Source organism: Rhipicephalus microplus, chromosome 4 (assembly GCF_043290135.1).
Source record: "Rhipicephalus microplus isolate Deutch F79 chromosome 4, USDA_Rmic, whole genome shotgun sequence".
NCBI classification, from domain to species: Eukaryota; Metazoa; Arthropoda; class Arachnida; order Ixodida; family Ixodidae; genus Rhipicephalus; species Rhipicephalus microplus.
This window is the reverse complement of record NC_134703.1, coordinates 129,894,542-129,907,665: the sequence shown is the minus strand read 5'-3', so window position 1 is coordinate 129,907,665 and position 13,124 is coordinate 129,894,542. Positions and strand designations below refer to the sequence as shown.

At 45.1% G+C, this 13,124-nt stretch overlaps 1 long non-coding RNA gene across 2 annotated transcripts in view; it reads left to right on the top strand.

The window, feature by feature from the left end:
- The window catches only part of LOC119171457 (uncharacterized), a 198,486-nt gene that overhangs the window by 90,392 nt on the left and 94,970 nt on the right, over window positions 1-13,124 (top strand). The gene's annotated exons all lie outside the window — the stretch shown is intronic.

Genomic DNA, 13,124 nt, shown 5'->3' with positions numbered 1-13,124 from the left:
AATAAAGCCGACGTAGTATGTTTTTTTTTTGGGGGGGGGGGGGGGGGGTCTCATAAATTTTTTAGTGCAGCAAGCACTTTGATTACGCTCTTTCTTGGTGACCTAGCAAAACGAAGTAATCGTAGAAAAGCTCTGCTTAACTCTTTTCGCTATAACGAGCTTTCGTACCACGTTGGGATAAATAAACAAGCTAATAAGAAAACTCGCCGTAACATTGAACGCTAATAATTAAAGACTTATTACACAGGGCTTCTTTATCAGAACAGGTACTGGGCTGCTGTGACTGTGACAGAAAAATATATATTGACAGTGAGAGTTAATTTGACTTGGATTACTGCGTGCGTGAAACTTAATTTTACTTTGATTACTGCGTATGCAGCCTTAAGGAATGCAAAAAAATGGCAGCATATCCACGGAGTGAATGATGAAAAGTGGGGCGAAGCATTCGTCCGTCCATGCGTCCGTCTGTGTGACCGTCCATGCGTCTGTTTGTGCGCCCGTCCCTGCGTTCTTTCATGCATCCGCCCCTGCGTCCGTTCATGCGTCCATCCATGCATCTGTTTGTGTGTCCGTTCGTTCATCTATTCAACACTCCAAGTCCCACCATCTCGCATCTTTTTATCATATATTCCCCATATAGAAGCACCGCCATCCAGTGGACATTCCAAGGACTAAACGAGAGGTGGCACACGCACACTTTCTTACGGCCTGCGCTTTGGGTCCACTTCCCACCTTTAACCACCTCGAGTTCATGGTATATTCTAGTTCACTGTATTCATGGCACTGCGACCAAATGCTCGCTAAACCTTTCGAAAACCAAGGAGGTTACGCCCAGCGAGTATAACGTAGCAACCTTTCCCTGTCAGATAGGGCTCAATTTACATGCCAATGGCTGCTAATGAGAAATTAGAGACAGGAGAATTCGGCTTTTACTTTCTTACGGCTTGCGCTTCGTATCTACTTCTCATTTTTAACCACCTTGAGTTCATTCATGGTATATACAAGTTCATTGTATTCATGGCACTGCGGCTCAACGCTCGCTAAACCTTTCTAAAGCTGAGGAGGTTACACCCAGCGAGTATAATGTAGCATCCCTTTCTTGTCTGATAGTGCTCAATGTACATGCCAATGGCTGCTAATGGGGATCGCAGCATGCGCGTTCACTAAAAGCCGAATCCTCATGTCTCTCATTCCCCATTAGCAGCCATTGGCATGTACATTGAGCACTATTTTTTATTGTTAAAGAACGCACAGAAGAAATCTCTCACTGGCACCACCTTGGAGGTCAAGTGTTATACCTATTTCGGGTATGTGCCACTGGTGGTTACATACGAGGGACGCCCAAGTCACGCAACATTAATCGCTCCCCACCAGGTCTGTTCTGTTCCGGGCCGAGAAATACACGCCCATACGTGGTTAACGCGTGACATCATTCAATACACCATTAGCCGATGTGCGCAAGGACTGTTGGTTTCATTAGATCAAGAGAAAGCTTTTGATTTCATAGAACATGGCTACATACTAAATGTTTTACATGCATACGGATTCCCGGATAAGTTCATTGACCTTATCAACGCGATGTACACTAATTTAGAAAGTACCCTTTACTTAGATTCCCATGAGAGTCACGCATTTAGAGTCACGCGTGGGGTCCGTCAAGGGTGTCCCCTCTCCCCAGTGTTATTTATCCTTGCATTAGAGCCCTTCTTAAGGGCCGTTGAACATCACCCGCAGATTCGTGGCTTACCTCTACCCGGTAACACTCAAGTAAAAGTCGCTGCATATGCAGATGATATCACTCTATATGTACATAATGAACAGTCGCTGCAGCATGCTCTTGATACATTCCATGATTTCGGTATTATCTCCGGTGCAAGGTTAAACTTTTCTAAAAGCCAGTATTTTTTCATTGGCAACCCCAGCGGTCGCATCAACATCACGTCGCCTTTACAGTGGTCTCCTGAGATTTCAATACTCGGAGTTACTTTCACTGTATTTGGTATACAGGATAGCATCTGGTCATCCGTTGTACAAACTCTTCTAAATGATATCAAAGCAGCCAGGCACTTCGAATTCCCCCTCTTGGAACGCCGATACTTAACTCAAACGGTGTACCTAGGAAAATTTTGGTACCTTTGCCATTCTGTTAAACCACCGCTCCACGTCTGCAGGAAAGTGCAAAGCTGCATCAGTTCATTTTTTTGGTCTGGTGGCACAGAATTGTTATCGCGTCCAGCGTTAGCTCAACCGCGAGATCAAGGCGGTTTTGCATTCCCCGACGTTTCCGTCGCGGCTTCTACATTGTGCCTCCGCACTCTATTGCGAATACTAAGCAATGATGACATACCCGCTCAGACACTGGCTCGCTATCATCTGGGGCCATCACTACGTGTCTTCTTGCCGGATAGCCAAACAAACAAAGGTCCCCAATCAACTGAATTACCACCCTTGTATCGAGCCCTTCTGGCATTTCACCGACGTTTGGAAGCTACGTGCCCAGAGATAGAGGTGGCCGATTCTAAAGTGGTGGACACAATGGCCGCCCTTCTACGGCCCCTGGTGCCCCAGCATCGTCAATCTGTATTGAACCGCGCTTGGAAACCAATAACTGCCGCAGTGTTGCCAGGGCATCTCAGAGACTTTGTCTGGAGGCTGGGCTGGGGCTTGCTCCCCACGCGAGATCGGTTGCAGCGATGGCAGGTGGTTCGCACTTCCACTTGCCCCAACTGCGTCATGGTAGAGACCAATCGACATGCGACGTTTGAATGTGTGGTTTCCCGCCTTTTTTGGCGTGCGGTTAATGCTGGTTTTCGGGGACAGGGTGTGCGAACTTTCGTGTCCAACGGCCGATTTCCGCGTAGCCGCTTCTCCGCTCTCTTAATAGTTGCGGGGCTTTTCAGCCTTTGGAGAAACCGATGTGAGGCCGTAGCTGCCAATTGCCGCCGGCGTGCTTTGTGGCCGATACTGGGGAGAATGAGACGAGAGATCCTCGCGTTCCTCTCCGAAGAGCTTTTCTTCCTCGGGGAGCAAGAGTTTCTGCGGCATTGGTCGTGCCCTTTCGTCAAGGTGGAACACGAAAGGATACAACTCATTTTTCGACCGACTTGGGGCTAAGCAGCGCCCGTTGAGTTGTTATATATGATTTCATTTGTTACAAACTGTGTTTTATTTGGATCTATTGTATCGTTATACCCATGTATCGTGATATCACATTGAATTTTTGTGTACATGTATGCCAACATAATCATGTATATTAGAGCAAATGTCTTCACTGTGACGTAGTGATGTTAGTCAGGAAATATAGATGTGCAGAAGTGTATGTGCCCTGTTGCTGGAATGGTATGAAGCCTTTGTGTTCTGTACATGCTGTAAATAAACTTTTTCTAAACAAGGAGCTTCGCCCCTAAATAAATATAAAGAAATAAAGAAGGAAAGGCGATGCAAACATTGGCCTTTCTTTTTGTTATCAGTGAAGTGTCACTGCTTACGGTGAAAGTCGGGATTGTTTTGCTTTTGAGCTTTCGAATTTTACCGCGTGTGAGCCTAGTAATGTTGTCGTTGACCTCCTATATCCCATTGGATATATTGTGACTTATTAAGCGCCCTGCGTGCTTACAGAAACGCGACTAAACCCGGCCTGAAGCATGCGCTGTAACACCACATCTTTGAAGATCGCCGTTTACGACACAACTTTAGCTTGGACTAGCTGATTCATACTCCTACATTCGAAAAGCAGTAAAGGAAAGAAAGACTAAGAAGGCACAAGTGTACAGGTCACTGTTTTCGTTGTGGCTGTGTCTGTAGCGCTGTATACGCAGAGATGCCTGCGGGAAAGGACAGTCCACTTTAGCAAAAGTCAGATTATTTTAATAATTAGTAGTCGATTGAATTGGGCCAGCTGGTACATCTGAAATTAAAGCATAAAACAGTGACCTGTTTGTCTTTCTTCTTAATCTCGCCGTTCGGGAAGTTTAGTATGATTCTGCTATTTTCACTTTTAAGTCCTAATGGTTGAGCGCTTCACTCTCACGTCCTGTTTGACGCCTTGTTTACAGACTAAAAATGGGACCTCAAGAACGCTTAGTTCCTGCACACTAAACAAAAATGACCTGAAATAACCTCAAAAACTGGGTAAACCATTTGTCCTCTAGCGCACTACCTTTCCTGGGTTTTTTTTACCACCTACTACCGAGGTAAAAATTTACTCTCGTGCTAACTGAGTTTTTGAACGTAGGGAGAGTAGTGAATATTTACCCCAGTGAGGTTTTCAGCGAGTATAGAGAGAGTAAATTTTTACTACCTTCACAAGGTTTTTGAGGTGATTACTGGGAGTTATTTCTGGTGGTAAAAAAATAAAAATTGACGGGTGCATTCGGCCAGAGACGACAAATTTATTTAATAGCAGAACTGATTGAATTTATTGAACGGCAGAATTGGTGACACATAGATTCACATACAGACAAACACGCACACACAACAAATGCAGAATAATACACCACTAGAACAGACTGCACGCGTTGCTCAACTACACTTCGACAATCCGGTATATATATAGGCACGACTTTTTGACCGGCCAAGTAGTACCGGTAGGAGAGCTCTTTTTTTCCATCGATTAACAACAACGCTTAAAGGTGCAAGCGTAAGCTTCAGGTGGGCTGCAGGGCACTAAATGTCACACCGACCTTTTATTATAAAGCTACACGATCTCACCTTTTTGATTATCCAATAATTGCTTGGCACACCGGGCTCTTTGCCCCACGCGTGTTAGCACTGCTGATGCACAAGTCCATAAAATATACCTAATTACACACAAACCATGGTAGCTCAGTGATTTTAATTGAGCGACGGTGCACAAACACAGTAGCAGCACGTATTCATCACAACGGGCGTAGAGGAGCGGTGCACGCCTGCACACAAGCTTCTTACCGACGGCGTTCTAGGCCTTTTCGAGGAGCACGGCTATCCGATGAAACACAGCTGGCAATCACAGAACACATATCCTGTGCGAATTTCGTCGTCATTTCAGACACAAATGAACGCATGACCACTATAATGCGGAGACGGGCGGTGTATGCATACTTCCAACGAAAGACCACCATCCGGGCAGGTCCGGGTTTTCTTCGTGCTCACCGGCCGCTGCTTGTTGGTTCCGTCTGCCTCTTATTGGCTTCGTGCTACATGTTTGAGAACAGTTGGTGCATGAGGTGGGCAATTCGGGCAGCACTTTACTCGTGCAGACATCGCCTACTGTGGAACAAAATATATGCGATGCTTCTTTCACCTGCCCCGGCGACACACTCCCACTGGTCACTGGTGGCCGCGGCTCGGTGCCGTCGACAGATTGAAGCATTTTGCTTATTGCTGCTTCAGCAGGAAGCACGGACGACGACACCATATTGATTTTGTTACCACTGGCAGATCTGGAGATATCCGCGAACTGGAGATATCCGCGACGTGCAGGTTCGGAGGCGCTCGGAAGAGCACGGTCGCTCGATGATGTAGGAAACACGTGAGATCCATCAGCCCAACCAGACACAGAGATACCGAGCTTCTTGCACTGTCTGTCTCCAAAGCCACCGCCGAGCAAAAGCAACTATTTGCGAAAATATGCAGGACAACTTTCCACAGCAGGTTTTCTTTCTTTTTTTTCTCTTTTGAGAGGCCCCCCCCCCCCTCCATCTTTTTCTTTTTTTTTCTTTCAAAGAATGCTGTTCTCGCTTGTTGTGCTTATGCTGCCCCCAGTTCCAGTAAAAGTGCGCTGACTCGAAGTCAGTCCAGAGGCACGGCGATGCAAAAAAAAAAGAAAAACATCTGTGGGCTTCGCGTACCTTCAGTATTCACTGAGAGCGTCACAAGGGGGGGTATGGGGCAAAAGCCGCCGAAGCAGCTGCACCTTGCAGTCACGTGGTAATAAACTCTGAAACGCAGGTTAAAAATCACGTGATAGAAAACTCCCTAAGTGGTAAAACTGGATTTTGACATCCTTTTACTACTTGCCTGAGAGGTGGTGGTAAAACTATGTCATGTACCATCTTTTACTCCTACGCGAGGTAGTAATTTTAAACGCGAGGGAGTTTTCAGAGGTCATGAGCCGGAAAAACCCCAAACTCGGATAGTTTTTGCTTACAGTGTGCCGGAAAGTGTATGCTATAATGAGATTCCTTTGCTGGGTCACCGCCAGAAACCCACTGTGCGAGCCGAGAGTTGCTTCTCCAAGTTTTAGCTATAAAAGCAGAGTGGTCTCCGCGTTCTGGTCGTTGGCTGTCCACGTGCGTGCATGCGGCCCGTTTATTTATTTTATGGATGCCTGACGTCAGAAGTTCTTGGTGCGGTCGACCACTGCAACACCATTTTGATCCAGCAGCAGTTTTTTTTCTTCTTTTGTTTAGTGTATTGCAGTGAGCTGCAGTGGTATACCTATTCATCTTTGTATATGCATGCCTTGTCCTCGAGCTGCAGAGAGTTTCCTTTTTATAATTGTGGATCTAGATTCTTGAACCCTCGTGTTTACTTGGACAGCATAGACCCGCTGCAGAAAGTTCTTAGCCATCGGTCTCTTGCGTGCAGCAGTAATAACACAAAGTACGTATGTATATTGCGAAAAAACTTCGCCTATATGATATATCCACTGCAATTCTGTGTAACTGCAACCATCGGTGCCCCATCGGGACTGTGTAGCTCCGCACCAATATTGATCATCGTGTTTGTCAGGATGTTTATATTGCCAAAAAGCACCCAGTGCCGCATGCTGGCGTTACTTTATAGGACCGCTCGTGCTCCATCATCCTGAACCCGCCACTGACTTTCGGTACAGGTTTGGCTACCATTCTCAAGTTACGTTTGTTACGTCTGTTATTGCGTCTGTCTCAAAACAAAGCTGGTCTTGTATTTACGTTAAAATACAGGCCGCTCAAACTCGGGCAAAGAGAGAAGTGAAGACACCGCGAACACCGGCGTCCGCGGTGTCTTCACACCTCTCCTGCGTCCGTGCATGTTTGTACACCCGGTCCTTTACCAGGAATACTTACCACATATACAGCTATATGCTCTGTTATAAGCAGCACATCTTGCACAGAACTGAAAAACTCTTGCAGTCCGCTTACGAGTGAAAGGTAATTCCAAGTGCTCCGATTTGCGACCGAGCCCCAACGTGCGCTTAACGCCTGCGCGCCACGGAATGGGGAGGAACCGGACAGGCCAGCGTATCCGGCCGGACTGTCTTTGAATCGGAGTTCTCAGCTATGCACCACTGTACCCAACTCTTATGACCACACGCGGACATGCGTTGTTGTGGGGGAGGTCCGTCTAGTGCGCGGGGCACCCTTCGCGCCACAACCATATAAGCATGCTCTCTCTTGCGAGACCGTGTAATCGGTACCCGCCACCTCCCCTTCGCTATATAATTGCATCTGCCTCGCCGCGGCGCTCAGTATCAACGCGGCTATGCGGATGCGCATTTGACATTTATTTGCATGCAAGGCCGTACACACGCACAGACGCGAGGTGGCGCGCTTGTATGTGTGTACATGCAGTGCACGAGTTAGTCTTGGGAGCCCGCCTACGATTAGGTACGTGTGTGCGGTATGCCCGAGAGTTCGCACAACGGCCGGCCGAGGCGGCGGCGTCGTCAGGGACTTGGCGAATTACCTTTGCACTCTCGCGGTCATTGCTCAACAGGTCCACCTATTATTTGGGCGCAGCTGTCTCGTCTCACGCCTGAAAGCGTGCGAGATATCGGAATACTTAACAACCTCAACAAAGAAGATCAACAACAACTAAAAAAAGATTAATAGAGAAAGAAAATTGCACGGCTACATGCCAGTGTACTATTTGCTTTTGAGATGTACGTGCTTATGGCATAGTCGGGTCTGTGATGGCCTGATGTATAGGGGCGTTCAGTTGTGCGAGATGATCCAGGAAAATCTATAACTTCGATCTCATGACGCCCATATACGCTTCGTCCTGCTCGTTTGGTCGTGTCGTGAAAGTGGTTTGAACAATACGGAACCCTATGGCTCGATAGCTCGTCCACTGCTTGTATTGTTTAAGAGTTTCCTCACGAGGCGCACTGTACTCACGGATTGCCGATACTGAAATTGAACAAGGAAGCATTCATAGCGGACCGCATAGGAACCTCTACGCTCTTAATGAAGTTCTGGTTAAATTCTGGCTATATTCGGGAAACCAAATGAAAAATCGCCGGTTTCCTGGCAGTATCTAGCACTTTAAGCGTAACCTGCGAGCGCACTTTCATTTAGCATCGTAGTAACGGAATGAAAGCTATCTACAAAAATGCGAGCGTATACGACAGGCTGTCAGCAAGAGGGCGTAGTTTTTTTTTGAAAAATGCAATTTTGCTACAAAAAAAGAAGGTAGTAGTACTTGCTAAATTTGGGGTAATATAATAATTTGCCTCATATGTTACAACTCTGCTAGCAAAGCAGCGAGGGTGGCAACAGTTACTACCTCGGTCGTTACTATAGTATTTAGTAACTATTACTACCGTAGCAGTTACCAACCGTAAGTAGTAAGTTTCGACGGTATTTAAAAAAAGTAGCAAGAGACACTACCGTGTTCATATTGCCGTATTATTTCTCCGTTGTCAATTCTGGTCAATTAATGTCTCACTGCTGAACGACTTGGGGTAAGCTCGAGTGATGTGTCATGGACGCAAGGAATACGTGTGAGGGTTTAGAAAAAAGGTTTTACGATTTAGAGTACTAGGTACTCTACTATGGGAGGGCGTGTGTGTTTAGAAAAAAAGTTTTTAACGATTTATAGTATGAGGTACTCTACCATGGGAGGGCGTAAAGCCGTCCCTAAACAAAGTCTGGAGTGATATTAGTATGTGTTTAGAAAAAGGAGGTAACGATTCAGAGTACCATAGGCACTATGGGGAAGCATTAAGCCGTCCCGTGGGCCTCAAACAGACAGTGATGCCGTACAAAAAGTGGCACAGAGTAAGTGACTACCACTGATACATATAGCCCCTTCTTTGAATCTACATGTCTGCAGGTACGCACATGGCACAGGTGAGCACTTGTGTTTCAGGTGAATTAAAAAAAAAACTGTAAGCCGGGAACACTATACTATGCTACTTGGTTACGTGCGTTTGGGGAAGTAGCGCAAGACGTTTAATCAGCCCCACTTAAAAATGATACGTCATATCAATTTATCATACAAAGACCACACGAAAGCATTCTATACAGCCGCCGAAACAAGGTATGCCGAACTCGTTCACATTGTCTCAGTGCATTTGTATGTTGAACAGTGCTATAGTACATCGGTGGTTTGAAGGTAATAATCGTTTAAGGGGTATTAGTAAACATTCCAAAGCTACGATATTATTATGAGACACGCTGTAGTGAAGGACTCCTGATTAATTTTACCATTTGTTTAATGTTGATACTCGTGTCTTTTTAGTTTGTTGTAGTTTACTAAGTTTGTTGTGATTTTCTACGGCAACACGTGTAGCACTTGCTAATTGTTTCTTTAACTTGTAGATCTCCGCTTCGACAATAGCAAAGTGACGCTTACATATCTTGGTTGCGTAATTTAAAACAACTGTTTTTTCTTGGTCCATGGATATCTTCAGTGCCATCTTTCGGTCAAAGCTGATATGTCGAGACAATTTCTCTCAAAAATAATTACAGTTGGCATTGCCTACTATTTCACATTAGATAGCGAATGGCCGCGTTGCCAAAGGTAAGTTAGTACCGGCTGCAGTTAGTTACTACCTATTTCATTCCACTTGCTAATTATGTATACGTAGGCAGTAAACAGGTAGCAAAAAGCTAGTAACGGTCCAAGAAAGGTAGTAAGTGCTGCAGTTACTGTTTGCTTGCAGCTGTTACCTGTTTACTAACTTTCTTTTTAAGAGTGTAGAGGATGTTGTCAACCTGTTGCTATGATTTCTGTGGCAACTCTTATAGTGTAGATGACGAGTAAGGCATCCGAGAACCTATTCAAAGAAAGTTTGAGCAATTTTATTTGGTTTTTCAGTGTTCGCATACATAGCCCCGTCCACGTCGCCAAGACGGCACGCAAATTCTAGAGTGCTTCTTGGACAGATGGAAGGAGCCTCATATCACCCTTAGTCTATTTTTATGGGCTTCACTGAAATACCCTAACATGTAAAGGGTCAATGTAATTATGAAAATTAATGTGATAATGTGTGTACTTAAAATTATTAGCGAAGTTTCTACAGCTTTTCTTCCGGCTACAACATAAGGGTATACTTCTATCAAATATCAAACGTATTTAAACCACTTACTCCCAACTTTCCTGCTGCGGTTCGAATACTGTTTTGGTCACGATCAAAACGCTGCTTTAATTCAATAGGCAATTTATGTAAGTGACGCAAGTACGTGTTTTATTTGATAAAACCACGTTTGTGAGCCTGCCAGCCCAGAACTCAGTCAATGTTTTGAATTAACAATTAAAAGAGTCGGCTTAATTGAGTTACACGGGTGTGTTGCGGTAAACAGACTTTGTAAATGACTGATGTGTGCAATTTTCCGACCTTGCCACATATCGCGAAGATGGGCACTATATGCCACGCTCTGCTCGGTTCAAATAACCGCGCCTTTTCGGGTTTCTCACGCAACAGAATAGCATATTTTTCAACAGTAACAGTGCTAGGCTGCTCACTGGAAGGTCGCGGGATCCAATCCCTGCCGTGGCGATCGCATTCCGGTGGAGGCCAAATATTATAAAGGCCCGTGCACATACATTTAAGGCGTACGTTTATATAGAAAACCCAAGGTGGTTGAAATTTGATGTGCTTTCGACTACGGCGTCCATTATAATCGTGCTGGTTTTGGGACGTGGTTTTATTCGTGGTTTCGGGTCGTAAAACTCCGGCAATTAAATTACTAACAGTAACAAGTTTCCTATTGAAGGCAGGAATCTCTTGACAGTAATACGGCATGCGCACACGGTATACAATAAAAATGGTCGTAGAACCCAACTTCTCCTCGCGCCTCCCTTAACAAAGAGAGACGCGAAAAAGAGACTTAGATATACCACGTGACTTCTGTCTTGGCTTGCAGCAGCAGAGTACGAGCAGCTACGCAACGCCCCGAAAGCAAGCAAAGTTATAGAGTGTCCCTCGTTCATTATCTCGAATTACGCTTACCTCGCCTGGAGCGCCATGCTTCCGCTAAAACTGGATGCCTCACTGCAGGCTCCGCACATGTGTCTTGAGTAGGCGTTGCGGCGCGTCTCTTCTTCAAAAATTACGAGGACTTTTTCACTAATGGTGCTGGTCAAATATGCATGAGTCTGCGTTGCGTTCTTTCGTTTCCGCTAACATACACTATCGGCGTTCTTCTGCTTTCGAAACGGCAGCGCAGAAGAGCCGTGCGTATGTGCTGCATGCGGCGTTCTCTATTGCGTGGAAAACAGAGGTGGCGTAGATATGTATAGTGTCGCGTTTTAACCTAATATAGCATAATGTGCATATTTAACTCGCGACGCGAGGTATATGTACAAACTAACCCGTGGGAGAATAGCGGCGACTATTAAGGGCGCGTGGCTGTAGTAATTCGGAGAGCTCTCGAATCTCGAAAGAGACAGAAATAATGAATAAGAAAGTGGAGTTACTTGTTAGCTCGAAAAGAGTCGTCGTCTATACTTGCTCCTCTTTTCACAAAATTGCGTTGCGACATCATTTTTTTTGCTTTATATACATAAGTGGAGTTAACGAAATAAGCCTGCACTCTATACGCGCTTTGTGCGTAAGAGAGGCGAGGTTATCGCTCAGTTTGCGCAGAAAAAGAACGCCTTGTATGGATAAATTTTTTCAAGTTGCTTGACTGAACTTCGCGCAAAGCTTGACTCGCTGTTGCTATGCGCAGGCCGGCGTAGATGCGACTTGACTGTTCGGAAGAGCCAAGCGTTTGCGCTGCCTTTCTTCCTCTTGCGATTTATTTGTGTTGGCGGGCTTTTATAAAATTTGGTGTGGCTGTTGTTCTGTGTGTTCCAACGTATCATATTACGACACGTTCCAGTTTCTTACACCGCTGTCAAACAGCCACCTTTGATCGTGATCGGACCTGATACGCATCGAATTTCTTAACCATGATTTGCTTCCTTACGCAAGCTGCATAGGTGAGCGATTCGCTGTTGAGCATATTGATCAAAATCGGGGTTAGTGGCGATCCACTGCAGTGCACGTATGACATCTGTATTTGTTATCGTGAGTGGTATTGTCGAACTAGCGAATTTCTCGGCTATGGTTGATATTGTGTAAAAGAATTGATGTGCTGAAAAGCCGTAACCATTCATCGCAGTGTCTTACTGAGAACGGAATATCGAAAAAACAACCATCATTGTTATCAACAAATGAAGATGGTATATTGAAAGCCTGATACGCGAGTATTATATATGGTCATGTCATCGAGATGGAACGTCTTCTTCGACGGCCGTGTCTCTGATGACTTCTCTGGGAGGAGTTGTCAAGTTGGGAATTAAAAATTGTGTTATTCTTTTATACAGAAGGGGCAGCTCTGTCGCCAGAAAAAGAAAGCTTTCGTAATATGAAAGGCAGTTATTCAAGTTAAAGCACCTTAAATAACCGCTTGGGCCCAAGTTTAACAACAATTCAGCATAAGAATGTCGCCTTATCACTGTTTTTTCTTTAAATCTATGCTTAACCAATAGGGGGTACCTATTCATAAAAGAAACACAAAACTGACTCAAAAGATTGCCTCCAGGGCATTCAAAGAACAACGATAGCAGAACGAAAACATCAACTTTCCAGTAGCTACACCACCACTTACAGAGAAGATATTTGGTGATTCGGTTACTGCACGTTCGTGGCCAGTTTTTATAACTTCAACGTGCGCCCCAAAAAAAGAAGGCTGAGATGGTCTTTCAGGCGAACATCGGAAGCATTTAAATTTTATATAGCACCTGACTTCTTTGGAAAGATGTCGTACGTCAGCTGACGTAAGAGAGGAAAATTAAAGGGGACACTGTAGCCATTAATATTGGACCTTTACACGCTGGTGAAGAATACGAAGTTTAATTATACTGCCGTGCACACATTGACACCCTGTAAATGTTCCTCGTAACGAGGCGACAAATCTGTATAGTCACTGGGAGTCCGAAATAAAGTGCAG